This window comes from Macaca fascicularis, chromosome 3 (assembly GCF_037993035.2).
Source record: "Macaca fascicularis isolate 582-1 chromosome 3, T2T-MFA8v1.1".
Classification (NCBI taxonomy): Eukaryota; Metazoa; Chordata; class Mammalia; order Primates; family Cercopithecidae; genus Macaca; species Macaca fascicularis.
The window spans coordinates 196,517,232-196,540,802 of NC_088377.1; the positions used below are offsets into that span (position 1 = coordinate 196,517,232).

General features: G+C 52.4%; 1 long non-coding RNA gene across 31 annotated transcripts in view; it reads right to left on the reverse strand.

Moving 5' to 3' along the window:
• The window catches only part of LOC107128705 (uncharacterized), a 45,185-nt gene extending 22,122 nt beyond the window's left edge, over nt 1–23,063 (reverse strand). For 9 of the 31 annotated variants that reach the window (XR_012433128.1, XR_012433125.1, XR_012433119.1 and 6 more), the window contains exons 1-4: nt 20,280–23,063; nt 10,441–19,984; nt 6,842–6,945; nt 6,259–6,592 (exon numbers count right to left, since the gene is read on the reverse strand). This is a non-coding gene — a long non-coding RNA (uncharacterized lncRNA). Of the gene's footprint in view, nt 1–6,222; nt 9,344–10,440; nt 20,149–20,279 lie in introns of those variants that run through there. The other 22 variants (XR_012433129.1, XR_012433123.1, XR_012433110.1 and 19 more) reach the window with 16 other exon arrangements.
• Nucleotides 23,064–23,571: the final 508 nt, after the last annotated feature.

A 23,571-nucleotide genomic window follows, 5' to 3' on the forward strand; every position in this document is an offset into this window, starting at 1 on the left:
GGCAGCCGCTACCCACCTCACAGCTGTCCTTTACAGATTAATGTAAATGTTCCCTTAAATATTCATTTGCCCCCCAGCATTGACAGGTGAGGAATGATGTTGCTGGGCTGTTTCTGCCCCAAGTGGCCCTGTGAAGCTGGGACCTTGGATCCCCGCTCTCATATGAGCCTCCTAAGGGGGCTCCCAGCTCCTGGACGGGGACTTCTCAAGGCCTAGGGCCCCCTCATCTGTCCAGTACAAACTTCCTCATCCAGATATCACCGTTCATTTCCCCAGGTTCTCCTCCCCACCAGACTCAGAGATTTTAACTTGATCATCTCTGCAAAGACCTTATCTTCAAATACAGTTACATTCTGAGGTCCTGGTAGTTAGGGCTGCAACACCCGAATTGGAGGGGACGTAATCCAGCTCCTGACAATACCGCATATGACAGCTGCGTCTCTGCCTGTAGTACTGTTTTTTCCAGTGAAAGCATCTGTGAATGTATTCAGAAAGCCTCCTTTTGGGGCCAGGCCTTGCAGAGAATCCTTCAGAAACTGGACAACGCCACCCAAGGCAGTCAGTGGGGAGGACGCATTGGGTGCCTCATTGGTCCCTGGATCTGCCTCACAGTCCTCTACGTTCTTCCTCATTCCCTCTCCTCTTTCTCCGCTTTGGTTGACCTTGACGCTCATTCCTGGGGAAGGCCCCGGTGGGAGCAGTGCAGTGACAAGAGGAGCCTATTTCCGTCAGCACCCTCATGCTCTCCAGTGGTCCACTGGAGACACCTGTGACCTCCTGATGCTAAGGAGCCCAGAGTGGGCAGCCCTCGGGCCCAGGCTCCATCTGGGTGAGGCCTGTTTTATTATCAATATTCACCACAATCATTTGTGGGAGTGTAATGCTCATATTCCCATTTAATAGATGAATAAACTGAGGCAAGATATAGTGACTCAGCTGAGGCCACACCGCAGTTTAATGGGGAAGCCAGGATGAGAGCTGGCGGCTTCTATGTCTGTGATCTACACTCTGGTGGCAGAGGACGTCAGAGACCCATGTCAACGGTGAGGAGGTGACATGCTGGTCCCTTCCATAAAACTGTTTCATAAAATTAAAACACACACACAGTAAAGATCCAGATTTACAGAAGTGAGCATGAGGGGCTATTTACCAGTCAACAGATCTCCCCCAGTGGTTCTTCACTTGGGGCTGAGATGCTACTGACCAGCAGGGCCTGGGGAGAGAACTTCTTGCTCCCCCTAGAGCTGGCTGACCCATACGCAGGGGATTCTGAGCGCTAGGGGCTGGGAGCAGCATGTCCCACGTGTTTCCCAGGAGTTAGTCATGTTTGCTCCTAAAACCTATTGCAATCGAGGAATCTAATTAAACAACACAGCAACTGCAGAAACAGTGCAAAAAGAATGAGTGACTGTTTCTATGAAAACTTAGATGAACTACTTTGGAAAGATTCAATAAAGAGCATGCCTAAATATATATACTGGGGCTAGGAGCAGTGGTTCAAACCTGTCACCCCAGTGCTTTGGGAGGCTAAGGTGGGAAGGTGGTTTGAGGCCAGGAAGTTGAAACCAGCCTGGGCAACATAGCAAGACCCTGTCTCTACAAAAAAAAAAAAAAAAAAAAAAATCAGTTGGGTGTGACGGCACCTGCCTATGGTCCCAGCTGCTCTGGAAGCTGAGATGAGAGGATCACTCCAGCCCAGGAGTTCAAGGCTGCAGCGAGCTGCAATTGTGCCACCCTGGGTGACAGAGCAAGACTCTGTCTCTAAAAAATACGTAAAATATGCACATCCAGATACAGTATTATGTGTGGGCGAGACACCAGTAAAAGATGGAAACAATCATAAAAGTCAGGCGGAATTCCACCTAAGATTATCTTTAACTCTCAATCTACCTTGTTTTAAAATCTTTTAATGAGCCATAAAAGACATACGACTAGTCTTTATTGTACAACTTGATGAATTCTGATCCTGTGGCCATACAGTTCAACACAGAGAACATTCCAGCACTCAGAAAGCATCCTAGTGCCCTCGTCGGTTGGTGTCTGTCAACCCCAAGGATGTCACAGTCATTTGGACTCCCCTGGCACAGTCATTCCACTTAGAGACCCTGGCAGAAGTCCCAGATCATAATCAGGAGTGAGATTTACACAAGAAGGGGCAGAAAGCCCTAGTCAGTAGTGACCCCAACTCCAAAATCACCCTACGCTCAAAAGAAAAGTGAAACTGTGCTTTTTATGTTTGAAATTTAAGTAAGAGAGATGTATTTTTATTAAATCATTCCAACCTTTACAACTTTTCTATTCATCGGCCAACGAGCCAGAGAAAGGGGGTTTTTGCTGTAGTCGGAGTATAAAAATGAGCTGCAATTTTCAAAATTTGACCTCATCTAACTTTCTCCAGCTATGCCATTCCCGGAGCATCCTCGGTCCAGTGCTTGGTGCATAAAATGTAATAAAAGGGCGGCGCCACCACACCAAACGCTGGGGTGTCTGTAGCAGTGAGCGCGTCTCACGGGGATTTTGTCTGAATTCCTGTTCCTCCACTCGCCTAATCCATGGAGGTCAGGGAACCACCTACCTCAACGCACACAGTAGGTTCTTAATAAATGTTGGTCCATGGAAGTCAAGTCAGCCCATAAAGGGAAGAGTAGGAAACAGGTGTGCAGGGAGGGAGGAATAAAGCTGCCCTGGGCCTGCCAGGCCTGGAGCCACCCCGCAGGGAGCTCTGGAGCCAGACAGCCTCCGAGCACCCCCAGCTGAGGGAAGGAGCTGGGCACAGCCCTGTGTCCTGTCTCTCAGCCAGTGGAGGAGGAGCTTGGTCAGTCCCTACAAAGGCTGCAGTGGAGATCCGGCACCCCAGTACCTACCTACCCATGAAGGCACAGGAGGAAAATTCCAGAAACAAGGAGGCCCTTGTGAAGCCACACAGGTGTGGAACAGCGTGGCACGGAACTCCCGCAATGCCCATACCCCGTGAGGACCCCAAGGTCCCCATCTGTCCCTGGATGTAGTACAGTGGTTGTCCTCGAAGCCACTGGGGTCTCGGCCTGCTGGCTCTGCCCACGTCCCGTACTGGATGCCCTGGCTCATAACCCCTCCCCACAGCACCCCCTCCTGCATTCCTTGGCTCACCCATGGGTCCCTCTTGGGAACGGCTCCCCAACTCCACTGCTTCAGGGAGAAGCAGCTTAATGCTTCTCGAAGCTTCTCCAGCCCCACCCCACTTACCCCCATGATGTGAGCGCTTGGACCCACCATCCCAGTGACCCTGCCTCCATGGTAAAAGAGGGCCTGAATGGGGGTTCTTCTATGCGGGGGTCATGGGCTGATTTCAGAATCTGCTGACTGTTATTGTGCTGCCTACACAGAAAAATGAACATAAGAGCTACAATTTGCATAAAAATTCGGGATTTAGGGAGCCCCCATAGAATCCCAAGACCAAAGACAGGTCTGTGGATGAGAAAATTTGGGGAAGTGACAGCAGGTGTCCTAATCCCCTGAAGCCCAGAACGTGTGTGCACTGCCGCGCGCTGCCCCGGAGAAGGTTCAGGCAACCTTCAGGTGAGGACTCTAGGCCCCTCCAGAGAACATTCCTGAGCCCTGCGCCAACTGCCCTCTGTTCACTCCGCTCCAAGGGAGTCTCAGAAACCCTCAAAAGAGTGATAGGAAGCCATCTTACTGACGAATCTCTGCCTCTTGCTGTGTGCCATATTTAGAACTCTTGCTTAAGCTGACAGGAATTTTGCTAAAAGAACACAGAGAATGTTTTCTCATTGCCTTCCTCTCTGAGCCACGCATTCCATTCCCCCAAACACTCCCACATTTAGTAATGTGAAAAACAATGAAAGATTGGAAAGCCCGTAGGTGAAGGTGAAATCAATTCTGATAGACCCTGATGTGTGACAAAATATAATGCAGCCATTTAAAATGATGGAATAATACCTGAAATATAAAAACGTCTAAAATGCAAACCCCGAAAGCATCTACAGCATATCCCCGATTTTCGAAAACACACAGGCATACATAGGCTTCTGAGAAATGATGAGAAGGAAATATGCCAATGTGTTAATAGCGGTTATCTCTGGTAAGACTAAAGGTGATTTTCATTTTTTTTTCTTCTTTCCTGTGTTTTCCAAATTTTCCATGGTAAGCATACATTGATGTTAATTTTTTGATTGAAAATTCTACTGGCTTTGTGGCCTGTCCTGTGTAATCACAGCTGAGCTCACTCATCCTCTGGGCTTTGGAACCATAGCAAGGAAGGCAGCCTTTCCCCAGTGTGCCCTTGGGTTATCCAGATCCACCCAGAGCCTGGGTCTTGCTGGGTGCTGCCCGGGGGATGCCAGGACACGGCTGAGTGTTGGCCACAGCTGAGTGCAGACACACATGGTGCAGAGCACAGCGTGATGCACTGTGGGCCGATGGGCTTTGCAAACCCCAGGAAGGGACAGCGGCTAGGTGCTCTGCCCCAAGTCCAGCCCACCAGGCCTCAGTGAGCACCCCTGGCTGTGACTTGGGCCAGCCCTCAATCCACTCAGCCCCTGTCTCTCTGAACATGCCCTGCCCTCCTGCCGGGCTGGCTGGGCTCTAGGAGGGAGTGTCCTGTGCAGGGCAGGAGGCACATGTGAGCTCAAGGGCACACCAACCCTCTCACTAGTCATGTGTTGGGCCCAGCACACGCCCGCTCTCTCGCTGCTCACCCCCACCAAGGTCAAGCTTCTGAACCCCTTCTTAGAGACAAGGAGACCTGGGCTTGGCCCTCGAGTTCACGGAGTCGCCAACATGACATACATTAGGTATTTGTCCTAACGCTCTCCCTCTCCTTTCCTCCCAGGTGAGCAGGTCCTGGGCACAGCCACACCCAAACCAAAGGTGCCCTTGGACAGGTCACTGTCTTCATTGCTCAGGCTGGTTTGAGTCAGGTTCCCATCACTTGTAACAAATCCCCTGGATTCCCAAGCCTCCGACCACACCCCTGCCTCAGGTCCTGTGCACTGCCCCAGCCTACAGCTCTCATCACCTTGCAGCCCATTCACCACTTTCAGCATCATCTCATTTTCCAACAGGCTGAAATCCAAATGTGGTCACTCTCATGATCCAGTACTCCCCGTGACCTGGTCCTAATCTGCATCTCCACCATCATTGCCCATCATTCACTAGATATGCACACGCCTACGATTGCAGGTACTCAGATCATGAGCACATATTGGATGAAGCAGCAAACAGCCCTGCCCCCGGGGGGAAGACAGACACCAAATGGGGAACATGATAAACAAGTAAATTATATAGTATGTGAGGAGATTGTAAGTGCTTCGACAGAAAAGAAGAAGGAAGGGAGGAGGGAAGGAAGGGAGGAGGGAAGGAAGGAAGGAAGGAAGGAAGGAAGGAAGGAAGGAAGGAAGGAAGGAAGGAAGGAAAGAAGGAAAGAAGGGAAGGAGGGAGGGAGGAAGGCAGAGGGGGAGGGAGGGAAAAAGGAAAAAAAGAAAGAAAGAAAATCTCCCTTTTCCAAAAACGAGAATCCTGGCTTCCAACAGCACTGATGGAATCTTGTATTTGCTCAATCCTACAAGACAGAAAATCATTACAGAATTGCTGCCCTGCACCAAAGTGAAAGCAAATCCACAAGTCGAGTTTGCAGATATTTGTTTGCAGGTATTTTGTCTGCAGGTCAAGGGTTGTGGTCAAGGTTCCACGTTCAATGTTACTTGAGTTAGTTTCTGTTGTGGTGCTGGGGTTGGTTTGTTGGTTTGGCTTCTTGACCTGTTTTGATTTGGTTTGGTTTTGGCGTGGTCATGTTATTATCTGACATACGATTAGCTCATATTTCCCACACGCTGTGATAAACGTTGATAATAAGTCAGTCTCTGTAGACCAGCTGGATTGTGTATTCTCCCTGCTAACCCCAGAGCACACTGAAGGCAGGTGCTTATTATCTTATTCATCATTATATCCTTAACACCAATCACAATTTTTGTCACAGAGTGGGTGCACAGTAGATATTTGTTAAATTCAACCACTGAATCTAAAGGGTTTCTGGATAACTTTTTTGCAAAATCCCTGTAAATGCCATAATAAACAATTTGCCTACATATTCATAGACTAGCATCCAAACCACAAGGAATATATGAATAATTCAGACATATGAAGAGGAGATGAATGACTCAGAATTTAGAACGCCACCTACTGTCCCCTGGTGAGGGGCCAGGGCTGCTCTCCAAGAGCTACCTCAAGCCCTGTGCAGAACACGTAAGGCTCACCCACCTCCGAACGGATGCTGTGCTCCCTCCGCCTCAGGCAGGGTGCTCCCGCACACACGGGCAGCTGCTCAGACAGAGATGGTATCAGGGCCCGTGGGGATCTGGGAGTCTGGAACGCTCGTGGGAAGACCGATAGGCTTCCAGGATGCCTCCCACGGAGCGGCTCGGGACAAAGTTGTGAATGCAGCGGCCAAAAGATCTGCAGTCCGTTGTGGGTTGAGTAGAGCTCCCCAGTGCGCCGGCAGCATAGGGAAATGCTCAGGAAAACGTGACGGCAGGTGTCCACTCTGAAAGCAGCCACGAGTCTTTGCTGAGGTCCTGCCGGGTCAGATCCTATGCTGGATATAACAGGGGAAGGCATGCGTTTGAAAGGATTTCTCAGCCGCAGACGCAAGCCACACGTCACGCTCAGTGAGAGACTGACATCCAGGAACGTGGACCGAGGTGCAGCGGTGGGTCAAGGAGGCTGGACTTGAGAATGACTTTCAGCCGCCAGGATCTGGTGACCAGCTGGATGTCAGGGACAGAAAGAAAGGCCCAGATGGGGAAAACTCAGGGCTTCCCGTGTGGGAGGCTGCTCCACTCACCTGGACCCCAAGGGTCCTGGGGAAAGGGCCTATTTGACAGCAGAACGAGCCGCTCACAAAACAGGAGAGAGAAGACATCATTTCAGACCTGAGGCAGCGCAGACCTATTTGGAAAGAGGAAATACACAGATGAAGCCCTAAAATCAGTCAGGTGAAAGGAAAATAAAATCTCAGGACCCAGTTCATTCTGCCAAAGGGAAAAGCTAAGCTGGGAGCTGAGGCATGCAAGCCTCTGCCTTTCCTTCTGCTCCAGAGCAAATCGCTGCAGAGAACAGGCCGGGGGTCTCCACGGGGAGCTGCTCTTCTGCTGACTTTATCTTATGCAAAGATGTGCTGAGCACCAGACAAATACATGATGGATGATTCCTGTACCCCTGCTTTCCAAGGCGACGTGTGGATTCAGACATGTGACCACACCCCCTCCCCTTCCCCTCCTGCCTGCTTTTCCCCTTTCAGTACTAAATCAAAATCCTCTTTGGAAAAATCAGATCTCAGGTTGTTCCTAAGGTTTCATGTTCCTTTTCCCCAGGCACATCCTGAATGCTGGCAGAATAAACCCCGGAGTTGATTGAGGCCTGTCTCCGGCACTTTTTGGTTTACAACTATAAAGGGTGACTGCACAAGGGCTGAGATAAATGACAAGAAATTTATTGGAAAGCCATGGTAGTCATTCTGGAAGCCTTCCTGCAGTGGGGGATACTCAAGCCAGGCTTTAAAGACCATGAGAGGTGACCAGGAGAATATCCCTAAACGAGAAGGCAAATACTCAGAAAACACAAGCCTCTCAATCAAAAATTCTGTTTTAAGATAAAACGCTGGTGGAGGGGGACAGAGAGACAGAACCAGAGAGGGACAGAAAGAAAGGGAGGGGGAGAGGAAGGGAGAGAAATAGACACAGAGGAGAGCAGAAAGGAGGAGAAAAGATAGGGAGAGTAAGAGCAAGCAGGGAGAGAGAAGAGGAGGGAGAAATGCTTCATTTTGCTTGGGGACAGAGCACTTATGAAAACAATTGAAATCTGTCCAGGAAGTGCCTTCCTATTTTCTTTCTGCTTCTCTCTAAGTAAATAATCTAAAGCCTCATGTCAAGTTGTTTGCATAGCTCTAGTAGCTAAGGTGAGTTTATTTAATTAAAGTGATGATTTCAGGCCGCCACCGGGAGTGAATCAGAACTGTCTCCTCGCTGTTCTTCAAAACCCCATCAAGGTGACTCTCTCCGCCCGACCCTGGAGGCTATTTTTATCCTCTTGATCTTGGTGTGATTAGTAAAGGCAATTAAGCAGCCGGATCAAAGCTCAGGGCCTCACGCCTTTTAGATGTTCCTTAACAACCCTGGCAGGGTTTGCAGGAATAAGCCTGTGCGGAGGCAAGCGTGGCCATGAATAAACATCGCCTGAGAAGGCGGAGGGCTGCTGGGCAGACAGGAGCAGGAGGCCATCCAGGGAGGGGCTGGGAGGCAGGGAGCCCCGTCCCACTGCTCTGGGGTGCCTGTGCCTCCTCCTAAGAAGATGAATTCTTTGGGGTTTATGAAGAACCTCTCTCTTCTGCCTTAATTCAGTAAGAGTCAAGCCCCTCCTGCTGTCCCCACAGCCATAAATTGAAGGCAACTGTAGGCCCCTGAGGCCCACCCTAAATTTTGCTGTGGTTTTTCTTAAAAAATAAAAGTGCACTGCATTTTTAAAAAGAATTCCTGAGACACAAGGACCAGTCAGTATTTACAGGCTATAAAACAAATAAACCAGGTTAGCCTCATTTTCCCATGGAACCTGTGTGAGGGGCTTAGAGGCATCAGGGTTCAGTCAGGCTTCCCACAGCAGGGCAGCTCCCAGAAAGAGAGGAGGAACCTGAGAGCACACAGACGGGCAGGGACCGCGCTCTTGCCCAGGCCCACAGCTGGTGGGCAGCAGACCCTGGCCTGGACCTTGGGCTCGGACCCCTGGCTGGATGCCGTGTGATGCTCCACGGGCTGCTCCACAGCTGCTGCAGGAAGGAAGGAGCGGGATGGGGAGCAGTGGCGTTTGGAAGTCAGAGTTTCCACAAGCACCATTTAAGTGCATGGATTTCCCTCCCAGGGATTTCCTTCTTCCTAGACCTTGGGGGCCTTCATCTCCAGCCTCTCTGAAGGAATAAATTCTCAGAAAAACAGGATTCACACACATAGCCTGCCAGAAGCCTGTGCCACTGCGTAAGTATGAGCGACTACGGAAGACAAAGTGAACTCCGCAGCCGACGCTATGATCCACTCGAGCCTCGTCCAGGGCGTTTGTGGAGCACGTGGGACCTCCCTGCCATCCAGAAGCACAGAGGAGGCGTGTCCCCGCAAGAAGAACGCCAGGAACAAAGAGCAGGGAATTCTCTCGCATCCAGAGGCCTCCAGTGAGGGGCACTGGCTGCCCTGGAGGTGACAGAGAGGCCACATCAGCTACCTGCTGAGATGGCACTGGGAGCCTCATGGAGCGGAGCAGCTGATCCCATCCAGGGTGCCTGCTGCAGGCCTTTCACCACCTGGAAAGTCATTGGGAGAGGGGCTTGTTCAGGCTCTGATGACCCTGTCAGACAGACAGACAGAGTCCAAGAGAAACAGAGACACAGAGAAACAGAGAGAAGCAGAGACAGACAGACCAATAGAGAGAGAGAGAAAAAAAATACAGAGAGACAGAGATAGAAGCAGAGACAGACCAAGAGAGAAAAAAATACAGAGACAGAGACAGAATCAGAGTGAGACAGAGAGACCAAGGCAGAGACCCAGAAAGAGAAAGAGAGAGAGACAAAGAGACAGAGACAGAAATAGAGACACGTGTGTCTCCCAGGCCGCCATCCCGCCCAGTGCCAGGCCTGGCTGCAGTCTTGCCCCCGGTGCCCAGAGAGCCCTTCTCCCATCACGGGCCGTCTCCGCCAAGCCATGTGCTGAGCATCACCTCCTGGGAGCCACAGTGCCCCTCACACCTGCAGCGAGGACTGAGGAAGCTGCAGATGGGAGCCGGTGACACAGTCAGCTGGCATCAGGCCTGGGGTGACAAGGTGCATGGCACGGCCAGGACAGCCCTGTGCAGGGGACGGAAGCTCAGGAGACAAGGTCAGAGGTGGTGGGGCCCCGCCACAGAGGGCACCTAGGGGAGGAACTGGGGCTTTGTTTTGAGAGTGTGAGTGGAGGCCATGAAACTGAGCCTCACGCACCCCCAGCCACCATGGCAGCCTCATCGACGGCCCTGCTGCTGCTGCGGGAATCACCCACGCTTCCCACAGACTTCCTACCAGTCCTGGGTGCAGGGGGCACCAAGGCAGGCCCTGTCCTGGGAGGCATGGGAGCCTGCTGAGGGCTGGTTTGGCAGGAGTAACGGTGGCCGGTTCTGGGAAGTAAAGTGCCCCCCCGCCTGGGCTGGCCAGCTTCCATGGGGGGCAGCACAGCCGACCTCACGTCACCAGTGGCTCACACGTGGACCGTTTGCAGGCCTGCCCTGCTGAGCTGTGTGAGCCACCCGAGTGGCCCCAGCACCTCCCAGCTGATGCCCCCACCTGCAGCCCCCAGGATGCACCCGCCTCCTGCAGGCTCAGACCGGACCGCGGGGCAGTGTGTGCTCCCAGCTGCCGCCAGTGCTCACCCGTTTTCTCCTGCAGGTGTTTTTCCCAATAAAATCCGTCTCTCATCCTGTCTTGGTGTCTGCTTCTCGGGAGACAAAGAGTCTCACACAGGAAACATGTCGTCAGTTGTGGGGGTGGGGTAGGGGAGATAATTGCCACGAGCCATGCCAGGACCCAAGAAAGGAGCGGCGGTGCCCTGCAGTAGGAGGCGGCAGCTGGATGGAGAATCAGCAGGGGCAGCGGCATGGCAAGCCCACCTCTCCCAGGGTGTGTGACCGTGATCTGCTGACGGGCTGGATAGGAACTAGCAGGTCACTGTCGAGACGTTAGATGCTGCAAAGCACGAGGCACTCCTCATAAGAACTCAGTAGTCATTAGAGGTCCTGTGTGGGAACAGTGCCGTTCATTACAATTGATCAGTGTTTGATATCGAAAGGGTCCGACCAAAGTGCCCGCAGGATGCAGAAATGGGGTGTGATTAGCACAGGGGAGTTCAGAGCGGCCCCGCGCCTGCTTCCCAAGCTCCAGAGACGCTTTCTGCAGCAGCTGCGCTCCTGACAAATGTGGCTGCAGGTGGGATTTGGAGGAAGCAAGTGTGATTTCGATTCACTCGAGTAGCTCACTGCTCAGAAGAACCCTGCGGTTTCCACCAGTCCTTTAGAAATGCAGAGTGTGGGAATTCCAATGAAAAGGCCCTGAGGAGGGCGTGTGGTTACGGGGTCCCCTGGGCTTGATAAGGGGAAGGACAAGGGACAGTAGCACAGGCAGAGCCTGCATTGGGGATGGGAGTGGGGGCTGTGGCCTCGGTACACAGAGGAGGAAGAGCTCGGCAGAGTGAGTCCATGTCCACAGCCTGCTCCGAGGACCAGGGCAGCGACCTCTGGGGAAGAGGATTTTGAGAGATTTGAAGGCAAGGGCTGGTTGCATGACAAAGAAGTGGCAGGAAGAGGCTACAGGTCCTGTCAGAGCCGCGTTGCCTCTGCAAGGCTGGGCGCTGGAGAATTCTGCACTGGGTGGAGTAAGCGTGGTGACCCAGGGTTCAGGCCACTGTCCCAGGGCTGGAGGTTGCCACAGGGGGCTGTTGTCTTGGGCCCCACCTGCTCACTTCTCCTAGGGAGACTGGGGGTCTCTCGCCCCGCACATCTCTGTCTGGACAAGGAATTCGCCCAAGGGACCCCCCTGAGTCCGGAGGGAGGGAGGGAGAAGAGTTCTGGCCCCAGTCCTGCCCCCCACCCTCCAGCCCTGTCCTAGGTCTGCCAGCTGAGCTGTCCCAGCACCGTGCCCCGAGACCCTAGATCACATGCGCGTGACTGGCACTAAGTCAGACGACCAACCACTCAGCGGCACACTGCCTTTCCCCTGCCCTGGCCTCCTGATGGGGAAAACAAGACTAAGTCATCATGTCTGCTCACTTCCACCAGGGCTGACGAGAAGCTCAGGGAAGCCAGGGCTGGTGAGCAATGTCTGGAGGAGGGGATGCCATGACAGCTGTGCCCACATGGCAGCTGGCCCTGTCTCCCTCCTCCCATGGGACCCGTCAGTGAGGACCATCCCAAGAAAGAGGACATGGCATCTAGGCCAGCCAAGGGGAAAGGGCAGAACGATGAACCAGGGCCTCCGGGAGCCCAGAATTGCTGAGGCCACAGCAGTCCTGGAGCCCTACATGGCGGGGATTCAGGCTAAGGGCAGACATGATCTGAAAAAGGAAAAGTGGAAGAAGAAAGAAAACCATGAGGTTAGCTTCCAGAGGCTGGGAATACGCCACTCCTGATCATAACAATAACAACAGCCACCAGCAGCACATGTGCACACACGGCACGTCCCACTCTCCAAGTTCCTCACATGTGAAGTTCCTTCTTCCAAAGCCCCAGCCTCATTCTGCTCAAGCTGCCATGGGAAAATACATCGGACGGGGTGGTTTATGCAGCAGATGCCCGGGAGTCCGAGATCGAGGCGTCAGCAGGGCTGGCGTGGTGAGGGCTCTGCCTGGGGCTGCGGGGCGCCTCCTCACTGTGTCCTGACCTGGCCTTTCCTCTGAACACAGGAGAGAAGCAAGCGATGGCTTCTCTTTCACTCCTTATAAAGACACGACTCTAGAGGGTAGAGGCCCCTCCCCTGTGGCCTCACTTAGCCTTTATCCCCTCCCTATACACCTGTCTCCATGTACAGTCACACCGGGTTAGGCCTCAGCATGTGAGTACTGGGGGTACGCAGCCCAACCTCTAACAGCCCACTGGAGAGAGGCACAATCCTATTATTCAGCCCATTTTACAGATGAGGACCTGAGGCCCAAAAAGTTGTTTCTTACCTAAATAAGTGGCAGCCAGAACTCAAACTAAGGCAGTTTCTCTATTAAAAATAAACAGCTTATAATCTCCGGAAGAGCGACCTTTCATGGCAAGAGGTAAGTGTCAGTTTGGCTCAGAAGGGAGAGGTCCTGTGTTGATCTTCCTGTCCCACTTCTCACGTTTTCCAGCCTCCCTATCTTTGCTAAGGCAGCTCCCTCCTGCTGGAAGGTTCTTCTCGATCGTCTCTTTTCCCATTAAAATCTCATCATCTTTCAAGACCAGTTCAAGTGCTGCCTCCTCCAAGAAGTCCTCCTGATCACTCCTGGCAGAAGTCAACTCCTCTCTCTCTCAGAGCATATTCCATCACAACATTGCCGCCTGCAGAGTGGAATTCTGTACGCACGGATGGAGAAGCACTTGTTATGCTGGGAGGTGAGATGCTTCACGAGCTACCTGCCTGCTAAGCTTGCACGTTGTCTCCTGACTTCAAGAGCTTGTTTTATACGCAGAACACGAGACGCCTGATGATGTGAACACCACTGGAATCCTCATTCTGCTCAGGCGGCAGGCCCGAAGAGCACATGCAAAAGTCGGTGGCCTAATCCTCTTGGCATCTGTTACAGTAAACGCATTGTCGTGGGAACACGCCAGGCCCATTTGCCCAGGTATCACCCACGGCTGCTTCTGCACTACAACAGCAGAGTTACACAGTCACAAATCCTAAAATGTTCACTGTCTGGTCCGTTCCTGACGTTTACCTGCCCCTGCCCCAAACCCGCCGCCACGCGGAGCTGATTCCTGGGCAGCGATAGATGGTGTCTCTTTCACTCCTTAATAAGACATGATTCCACGGGGTAGACGTCCCTCCCTGTGACCTCACTTAGCTCCCAGCTGACCCAATCAGCTCACCTCCTCCCCTGAGGGAACCCTGCCATTCTCAGAGGAGGGAGCATCATCTGACCAACAGGCTGAGGAATGCCAGCTGTCCACGGGCTGTCATCTGATCCCTCACTCACAGAGGAATCCTTTGTGGGGGTCAGAGTCATTGATCTTCATAAAAACAGTCAAACTCTTGTTATCTTGGCAGTACCTGCACCAGGCAGAAACACAACCTGCACCACATCAGCCTTGAACGTTGTCTCCTAGAAGCTGGTGGACGGATTTTATTCCGTATTAAAAATGATAAAATGGAAGGTGTGGCATGTTACATAACTGCATCAGCTACAGACCATCACTTTCTTTTTTTTTTTTTTTTTTTTTTTTTTTTTGAGACGGAGTCTTGCTTTGTGTGGCCCAGGCTGGAGTGCAGTGGTACAATCTTAGCTCACTGCAACCTCCGCCTCCTGGGTTCAAGCAATTCTCCCGCCTCAGCCTCCCGAGTAGTTGGAATTACAGACATGCGCCAGCACGCCCAGCTAATTTTCATATTTTTATTAAAGACGGGGTTTTGCCATGTTGTCCAGGCTGATCTCGAACCCCTAACCTCAGGTGATCCACACACCTCGGTCTCCCAAAGTGCTGGGATTACAGGCGTGAGCCACCGCGCCCGGCCCAGACCATCACTTTCATGTGTGCTTGCCAAAAAGCCTCAGTCAAAAAGAATATGTAGATTTACCTACAGGCCCAAGAAAGGGGCCTGTTGAAGTGAATGATGGCCCTCCCACGGGACGGCCCACTGTGCAACCATTACAAATCACGCCGAGGAAGGGAAATATGTATGAATATGAATCTTAGGGGAAAAAGGTTAGAAAAGATCCTATCTGCCAGCAAAAGAAAGAAAACGTGGACTTTATAAGGTCATTATGCAGAGTAGGGGCTTTGGAAATGTGCTGGCTGCCTTCATGGCTGTAGAACAGCTATTCCGCCTCGGACTCCCATCACAAAAACTGCATTCGGGGTCTGTGGCCTGCAGTGCCCCACGGATCACCACGCGCTGCTCTTTCTCACATTGGCTCAAGTTTCAGGGTGAGCGCGGCCATCAGTGCCACGAGGAATGAGGTGCGTTCGACTCTCCTGAGCACTCCCTGAAGGAGACGGACCGACCAGGCCTCCCAGGTGTCTGTCTTGGCAGCGGCCGTCCGTCTGGCTGGTCCGTCCGTGTCTATGTCCCTGCACTGGTGGTTCTGAAGCTTCATTGTGTGTAAAAAATCACAGGGGAAAAATGCAGCTTCCCTGGCCCCCTGCTACCAGGGACTCTGATTCCGAGGGACCGGACTGGGAGCAGGTTTCTTCCTGAACAAGTTCCCTGGGATTCAGACGCAGGTGGCCTAGCGACTGCCCAAGAAACACTGCTGGAGCCGGTGAGCTCCCCAACATGCCAGGCCAGAGGTCTCTCACTCCACACGCATTTCTGCGTTTCTGCTGTTAGAGTCATTCTTTTGTGGAAACAGCAACCTGGGCTGGTCCCCATCGCTGAGACAGAATCCTTGGGCTCAGATGAGGCCTAAACAATGATACACCAGTCTTGTCCACTTCACAGCACCGAATTTTCTGAGATTTAACGAGAGCCGACTCACCGGGAATATCTCCAGAGCAAGGAATTAAATGCCTGACCAGAGCCTAAAAGTGGAGGACAGAGGCCTCCACCCCTGGCTACCCACTGCCGCTGCTTCGGCCAAAGCCATGCGGCATTTCTGCCTCGACCAGTGGAAACCATCCCGTGGCAGAGGGAACGATGGCCCCAGAGACATTCACGTCTGGATCCCTGGAACGCGAGCATGTGTCAGGTTCCATGGCAGAGGATGACAGTTGCTCATTGGTGTCCTTGAGACCAGAGATTCTCCTGGATCATCCAGTGGGTGAATGTCATCCCAGGTGCTTCTGGTGAGGAGGGCGGGAGAGGAGTTGGAGGAAGGGCCGTGCTGCAAGGCGCAGTCAGAGAGATGCTGCTGCAGGCTGCAAGACAAAAGAGGCCCGAGCCCAGGGAGGTGGGAGTACTCCAACCTGGAAAAGGCAAGAAAACAGGGCTCTCCTGGAGTCCCCAGAAGGATCCAGCGTCCTGACACCTGGTCGTAGCCCAGTGAGACCTGTAGTGGACTTTTGAACTATAGAACTCTCGGATGATAAATTTATGTTGTCTGCAGCCATTAAGTTTGTGGTAATTTACTGTAATAGCAGCAAAAGAAAACTCCCACAGCCCTCCCTCACTTGAGGACCTTCTGCAAAGCTGGGGAGAGGAAGGAGGCAGGAGGCTTCGCACCCTCCGTCTTTTCTGTTTTAGGGCCTGCACATTTCATTGTTCCTTGTTGATTTCTATCCTTATCGATCACAGTGATTTAAGGTAATATGAGCATCAAAGTGCTTTTCTGAAGACTGTTTGCTTCTTGCCAGTTTTATAGTGACCCAATAGAATAAGACCAGTAAATTTATTGATGGCAGAAATTAGCAATGTCCTTAAATGCTTTCACAGGGCAGACAAACGGAGATGCCTTAGTCTTCGTGGTAGAGTTGAGTCCGAGGCAGTATCTTCAAAGGTATATTAAGGTACTTTTGTGTCATCAGCTCTCAATACCTCCTTTGAAGGACTCGCTCATTCCCCTGGCAGGTGAATAAGCAGCTCACAGGGACCCCATGACCAAGGCCTGCAAGGGGCAGAGCCAGGCTCCAAACCCAGGCCCTGCACATGGCTCTCATACTCTGTCACGCCGTACCCAGAGCGTCAGTGCCTCTAATCAACCAACAGTTCAGTTCCCACAGTTCAAAATGGGCCTTACAGAACTTCAAAGCATTGATAATTCAGACATTTGCTTGGTAAATCCTCCATCACGGAATGTGATGAAGGCAACTTCAGATCAACAAACTGGTGTCTGAGTTATCACACATCCTGAAATTGGAGACGTCCAGTGAAAAGAGATTTGTCTAGTAAAAGTAATGTGTGACCCAAAGGACTTGTCTAGGAAGTTCCAGTAGGAAGGACTTTGCTGCCGTCCAACACGAGTTATTTTCTCCCAGGACTTTTTCAACCTGCCAGCCATACACTTCCTGGACATGTCACCAAATGAAGAGAGAAAGGAAAACAAACAACAAAAAAGCTTTCTTTAAGGAGCTTTAAACTTGGCACTAGACAGATCCAAATTCGTTGGCTTCTGCACTAAATCTGTCTCCAGACATCCCTGTTAGGTTCTGTAACTAAATTGCCAACTAATAATATTTATGCTCTTTCTTAAACAAAGAAAATAGGAGCTGTTAGCAAGGACAGGGCAGGGCAGGCAAGCTGAGCCGGTTTCTGGTGCAGACACAGCCCAGAGCCAAGCTTCAAAAGGACAGCTCTGCCTGGGCCCTCAGAGACACGCAGCTGCGTCAGTTTGGACTCTGGGTGGTGCTGGATTGTGGATAATTTGAGGAAATGACCAGCACATTAAGGAGGCTGGGAATGCTGGGGTTCTGGTGGGCTGGCGTCTCTGAGCCCGACGACCTCTCAGCCACCATTCAGCCTGACCCAGGACAGGCCTCCACCCTCCCATGTGCTCAACTTCTCACTCAACAGAGACGCGCAGCTTCAGCCAATGCAGCAGCACCATGCGCCCACCAGATGCCTAGTGTGGTACGTCCTGGTCGTAAATTAGATCCTTAAACAAAAATGTAAGTATACAAAAACACGGCCTCACCCCAAAACACCCAGAAGGTAATCGTGGCAAATGCGCTCTCAGCCGAACGGCCTTTTGACTGAGAGCCCTTTTGCAGCTGTTACCCCATTTGATTTTTAGAACAATTCCAGGAGGCAGCTGTGGCATGGGCATCAGTCAGGGCTCCACTGGAGGGCACTGAACCACAAGGAACCAAGGCCAGAGCCTCAACCTTCCAGCAAGGTGGCCGTAGGATGACACGAGGATGACAGCTGGGAGACTTCAATCCAAGTCCCTGCTCTGTCCCTTCATCCCCAGACCTGGGTTCTCCTATCTGTAAAATACACGGAGGGCCTGCGGTGATGCAGACACAGCATGAGAACACTGCTTCTCAAGTTTTATGGCATGTTTTTTAAAAGGCAACGCTCCAGACCCTATGTCCAGGGTTTTGTTTTTTTGTTTCTTGTTTGTTTTTTGACGGAGTCTCGCTCTGTCGCCCAGGCTGGAGTGCAGTGGCGCGATCTCAGCTTACTGCAAGCTCTGCCTCCCAGGTTCATGCCATTCTCCTGCCTCAGCCTCCCAAGTAGCTGGGACTACAGGCTCCCGCCACTACGCCACTACGCCCGGTTAATTTTTTTGTATTTTTTAGTGGAGATGGGGTTTCATTGTGTTAGCCAGGATGGTCTCGATCTCCTGACCTTGTGATCCGCCCGCCTCAGCCTCCCAAAGTGCTGGGATTACAGGCGTGAGCCACTGCACCCGGTCGTCCAGGGGTTTTGATGACTATTTCTGAGATGAAACCTTGAAATCCACATTTTAGCAAGCTTCTAGGCACTTCTGATGCAGGTGGTTCAGACTACTCTCAAAGCCTGGAAACTTTAGAGAGCAAAAGCGAGGTGATTAATGATTAAACTAGGGCAACAGCATAGCCTGAGGCTGACACGAGCGAGCTTCAGTGGAAGGTCGCGGGAGGGCGCCGGCCATGCTTTCGGAAGACGTTCCTTTGTGTCATTGGAGGAATGGCGTTGGCTGATCTGGTCAGGGACTGGACTCGTGCCCGTCATAAACATCAGAAGAGGGTTTACTATCAGCTGTGGATTAAAACTCAAAGGCCAGAGATCAGGCTACTGTTCTTCTTCCCCATGAGTGCAAACGCTTTTCCCCTGCATCAGTTGGCTCCAGTAGGCTGATTCTTTTAAGGGTCAAAGTCCCGCACTCTCCTTTTTATTATTACCCTGTTTCCTGAAAGAATAAGAAGCAACAGCACATCTGAGTCACCTTTTATCATCCTAAGAGGCAGCTCTTTAGTCTCTCTTTGGGGCACAGTCAACCGTGTCCAGTATCCATTCTGCCTGTCCTCCTCAGTCAGGAAACACCAAGTTTGAGCTCTCTCTGTGGCCATCTGGAATCAAGATTCTGTGTCCCAGACCCTCATGCAGTGAACTGTGGCCACGTCAAAGTTCAGAACATGGGATGGAAGTCAGCTTGGCCTGGGTACCTTCTTGGAAGGGCTCCAGAAGAGAAGGGCATAATCTTTCTTCCTCCCTGCTGGCTTGAGCAGGAATGTAAGAGCTGGCACCCTGGCAGCTCTCCTGGGCTATGAAGCAACCTTAGGAACAGAAGCCAAGCACAGTGGAACAGAGGGCTAAGGAGGAACCCAGGTCCCCGCCCCAGGGGCACGTCTCAGCCGAGGATTGAATGTTTCCGGGCGTCCTGATTATGACAGAGAAGTCTTCTATCCTTTTCACACTGCTGTTAGTTGGAATTATTCTTTGCTTGCTGTCATAACTCATTCTGACAGACACACCTTGCCTGTGCCCTCTTCTGTCAGCCGAGGCTGGGGAACAGGAGAGAAAATCAGGATGCCGCTGCAGGAGCAAGAGATCCCGGGGTGGTGATGGGAAGAGGTCCACCGGGGCAGGTTCCCAGGATTCCTTTTCTCCACCATAATTCCATTCGTCAGCCATGTAGGAGGCACCTGTCATGTAAGCTGAGTCACTGGAGATGAAGGCACTTCACAAACTCAACGCCTTTTGCAAATGTACCCACTGTCTCTCTCAACAGCCGTGCTAGGTAGCCCAGCAGGGACAGTAAACGCATTGGGCACTGAGATCAGGCTCCCTGTCCACCGTCAGTGGGCACGTGCTCGGTATTGCACTGTGCATGGAGAATGCCAGGCCACCATGCAAGCCTCTGAAGGAGGCAAAGCGACTGCACCCCATCACCTCCGGGCCTAGCATCACTGAGGATCCCCACAAGTGTGACTCCTGCGGTGACACCCAGACTACCACCACCTCAAACGATCCCACCTCTGAAGCCATCAGCTCTAACTTCACCTCTGTGCTTCTAGACCCACTGAGGCACCCAGCACCCCCTCAGCCCGCTCCAGCCTTGCTTCCTTTCCAGCCTCTCCCAGAGTCCCCAGCCCAGCACCGAGGGCTCTCCCGCACCCTGCCCTGTGCACACCTCCTTGCCACGCAGGTCTGTTCCGGCACTTGCCCGTTTGCCACCGCCTTACCCTGGTGTTCCCAGAACTCCTAGAGAAAGCTTCAGTCACATGGGTGCCACTGCCATCCCTGCTCCAGCCCAGGGCTCACGGCGCCTAGCAGTGCTGCTGCCATCCTCAGAGAGTTGTTCTGTCCTCCTGCTCTAGGCTGCCAGGCCTCTGCCCTCTTCAGTTGGAGCAACAGGGCTTCCCCTGGTGCACAGAGCTAATGAGAAAGCCAGAGTGAAGCCCGCATTCAGCCTTCCTACGCCTCTGTCTCTCTGTCCCTTTGTCTACCTCTGTCTCTCTGTCTCTATCTCTGTCTGTCCCTCTCTGTCTCTGTCTCTCTTGCTTGCTCTGTCTCTCTGTCTCTGTGTCTGTTTCTGTCTCTGCCTCTCTTTGTGTCTGTTTCTCTGTTTCTGTCTCTGACACACACCCCTCCACCCCACCCTATCTGTGCCCCTCACCCCTCAGTGGCCCAGCGCCCCACTCTTCTTCTGTTTGTAGCCAGCCCCTCCTACCTGCTGGGTCCTGTCCCATTTCCTCCAGGTCCTTGGTCCATTGATTCTCTTTTAACTCCAGCCTATCCCTTTCAATTTATTATTTTTAATAAGCAGAGAAATATTCCCAAGACTCTAATCTTAAAAATAAAATAAAAGAAAAAATTCTAACCTAGAAATGCATCACCCTGAACGTGGCCCCGTGACTCCCTCCCAGAGCAGGCAGCCAATCCTCCAGAAACTGTCCCCGAGGGCTGGCTTCCTCCCGTGTCTGGTTTCCTGACCCTGCAAATCTTCCCCCCAAGGGAGCCAGGGTGCTGCCGGGCACCTCTCTAATGTGCCTTCTCGGTGGCACGAGACACAGCCAGGCACCCTCCGTGAGGGCGGTCTCCTCTGTGACCAAGTCTCTCTGGTTTCTTGTCCTGTTTTGCCACCTGCTCTCCTCCTGGCTCTGTCCTCACTGGTTCCCTGAAAGCAGAGCCTGAGCCCGAGCTTGTCTCTGCTGCTTACTGGGAAGTCCCAAGGAGGGGTGGGGAAGGCCAGGAGGCTGATTAGGCAAGTACGCAGAGTCGAGGTCCCCACCTGGCCACTGAGGGCTCCAAACACAGTTGGCTGTGCTCTCTCGCAGGGCTGAGAGTGCCCCTGAGCTACTGAGGCCCAAGGTGGCCCATCAAGAGGACAAAGGGAGGAGAGCTCCTCACCATCCTCAGTCCAAGGCCCGCTCCTAGGACTCTTCTGTAGCAGCACTAGGTGCTGGGTGCGTCCCAAATCCACAGCAGCAGCAGCGAGCCCAGGGCAGAAGCAGCCAGCACCTGGGGCCTGAGGCACAAGCTGTGTGCTGTGCCCCAGAGGTCCCAAGACCAGATCACCTCGGTGGTGTCTGGGGTGACTTGGGGGGCCAAGAGTCCAGGAGACAAGTGAAGGCTGAAAGGGCCCAGGGCAGGGCCAAGGGGGGATCTCCCCATAAACAGTGACATCACCCAGGCCCTGCCCCCATTCTTCCTGCTCATGCCAGTCTCTCAGCTCCACATTCATACATGGCATCCACAGAGACCTCAGCTTCACACGTCAGAAACTAGGCCCAGGGCGGTGGTTTCCCAAAACTTAGAAACAGAAGTGCCACGTGACCCCTCAGTTCCACTGTGGGTCTCTCCCCCAAAGGACTGAAAGCAAGGACTCGAGGAGTTTGCACAGCCACATCACAGCAGCACCCCACAACAGCCAAGGGTGGAGGCAACCCACGTGTCCGTCAGCCAATGAGGGATAAACGCAGTGTGCCCCACCCATGCAGGACAACAGATTATTCAGCCTTAAAAAGGAAGGCAATTCGGACGCACGTCACAACACGGAAGAGGCTTGGAGTTATTACGCCGGGTGGGGGGACCCAGCCACAGGACAAGCACTGTGCGATCCCACTGCATACCCCCCGAACAGTAAACCCACGGAGACAGGAAGTAGAAGGGTGGGTGTCAGGGTGGGTGTCAGGGCTGGCAGAGGGGAATGGGGAGTTAGTGTTGAAGGAGGACAGGGCTTACTTTCGCGACAAGAAAGCCCTAGAGAGCCGGTGCAGAACAATGCGAGTAGACTCAACTGTGGAGCTAAAAATGATTCAGATGGTAAATTTTCTTACGTGTATTTTACAAAAAATGTTTAAAAACAAAGCTGCACTCATCTCTCCCTCCAGGCTTGCCCCTTGTCTGCATGTCTCACTCCTGGATGGCACCCCCGTGCTCCTGGTGGCCAGGCCAGGGGTGGGCCATCCTGACTCACTGCCCCTCAGCCGGTCCCAAGTCCTGCATCTCCACCCCAGTGGCGGCTGTCCTCCCCCATCCTTGGCACAGCACCCTTCCCTCCTCACCCAGATCACCCAAAAGCTTCCCAGCAGCTTCCAGCTTCTTGTCTGTTGCCATCCGTGTAGTTGCCCCAGCCGTCTATAACTTTCTGACGGTTACATCTTACCATATAATTATGTTCTGTGTAAAGCCCTCCTGCAGCCCCCGATGGCCTCAGGATCAAGTTCAAACCCTCAGCATGGCCCAGGGCCTCTCCGTCCCTCCCTCTACAGGCCCAGCTCCTGGATGCTCCCTCCTCTCGCCCATCCCGGGGGCTGGCACTATTCTGCCCTCTGCGCAAAGTAGCCACCCCTGCCTGCATCAGCTCATCATCCTCAGAAGCATCTCTGGCCTTAGGAAGAGAACATCCCCAGCCTGTCGCCTCTGCAGGGCTGAATAGCTCATAATGTCCTTTGCCCTCCTCTGTCACGGGGCTAGTTTGCCCTCAATAATGAGGCCTGAGAGGGAGGACCCTGTCTGTTCATTTAAGCATTGGACACTTGGAGGCTGAAGCAGCCAGGAGGTGAGCATCATTTTCTCACTCACCCCAAAAGTGCAGGATGAGCCCTGCAAACCCAAAGGCCCCGGCATAGCCAGGTGTCTCCTTGGAAGTAAAGATCTTTTTCATGTGACTTAAAAGAAATTTACAAGGCTTCAGAGACCTAATGTGCTCCTAAAACTTGAAAGCCACTCTTGATAATAAGCCTTAAGAAAGCTCACTCATTTATGAAGCCAAAGGAAAAGAATGGAATTTAAAAGATCTGTGGGTAGAGCTCTTTTGAAAACCTTGATGCATTAGTCCGTTCTCACACTGCTAAGAAGAAATACCCAAGATCGGGTAGTTTATAAAGGAGAGAGGCTTAACTGACTCATGGTTCTGCAGGGCTGGGAAGGCCTCAGGAAACACGATCATGATCATGACGGAAGGGGAAGCAAACACATCCTTCTTTCACGTGGTGGCAGCAAGAAGTGCAGAGCGAATGGGGGGAAAGCCCCTTATAAAACCATCAGATCTCGTGAGAACTCACTCAGTATCATGAGAACAGCATGGGGGTATCAATTACCTTCCAGTGGGTCCTTCCCACCGTGCATGGGGATTATGGGAACTAGAGGTCAAGATGAGATTTGGGTGGGGACTCCGCTAAACCATCTCAATCAATGAGAAGGGAAAAATTGAATGATGTTATTTAGGTATCTGTTCGTGTATTTAACGAGCATGTGTTAAGCACCAAGTGTACGCCAGGAACAGAGGCTCCGGCAGGCAGTTTCCTGATTTCAGGTACAAATGATCCAACAAGGGAAACAGCCTTTCTTGTTTCAGCACAAGGTTATCAAAGGTTTCTGTGTTCTGATCACCTGGGTGTAGAACAACACTCGAGGCAAAGTCCTTACTTTCGTAATTTTGAGTTTTTGTCCGCTAAGGAAATAGGACAATATAAAATAAGATTCGGCAGCCTGGGCAACAGCGTGAGACTCCGTCT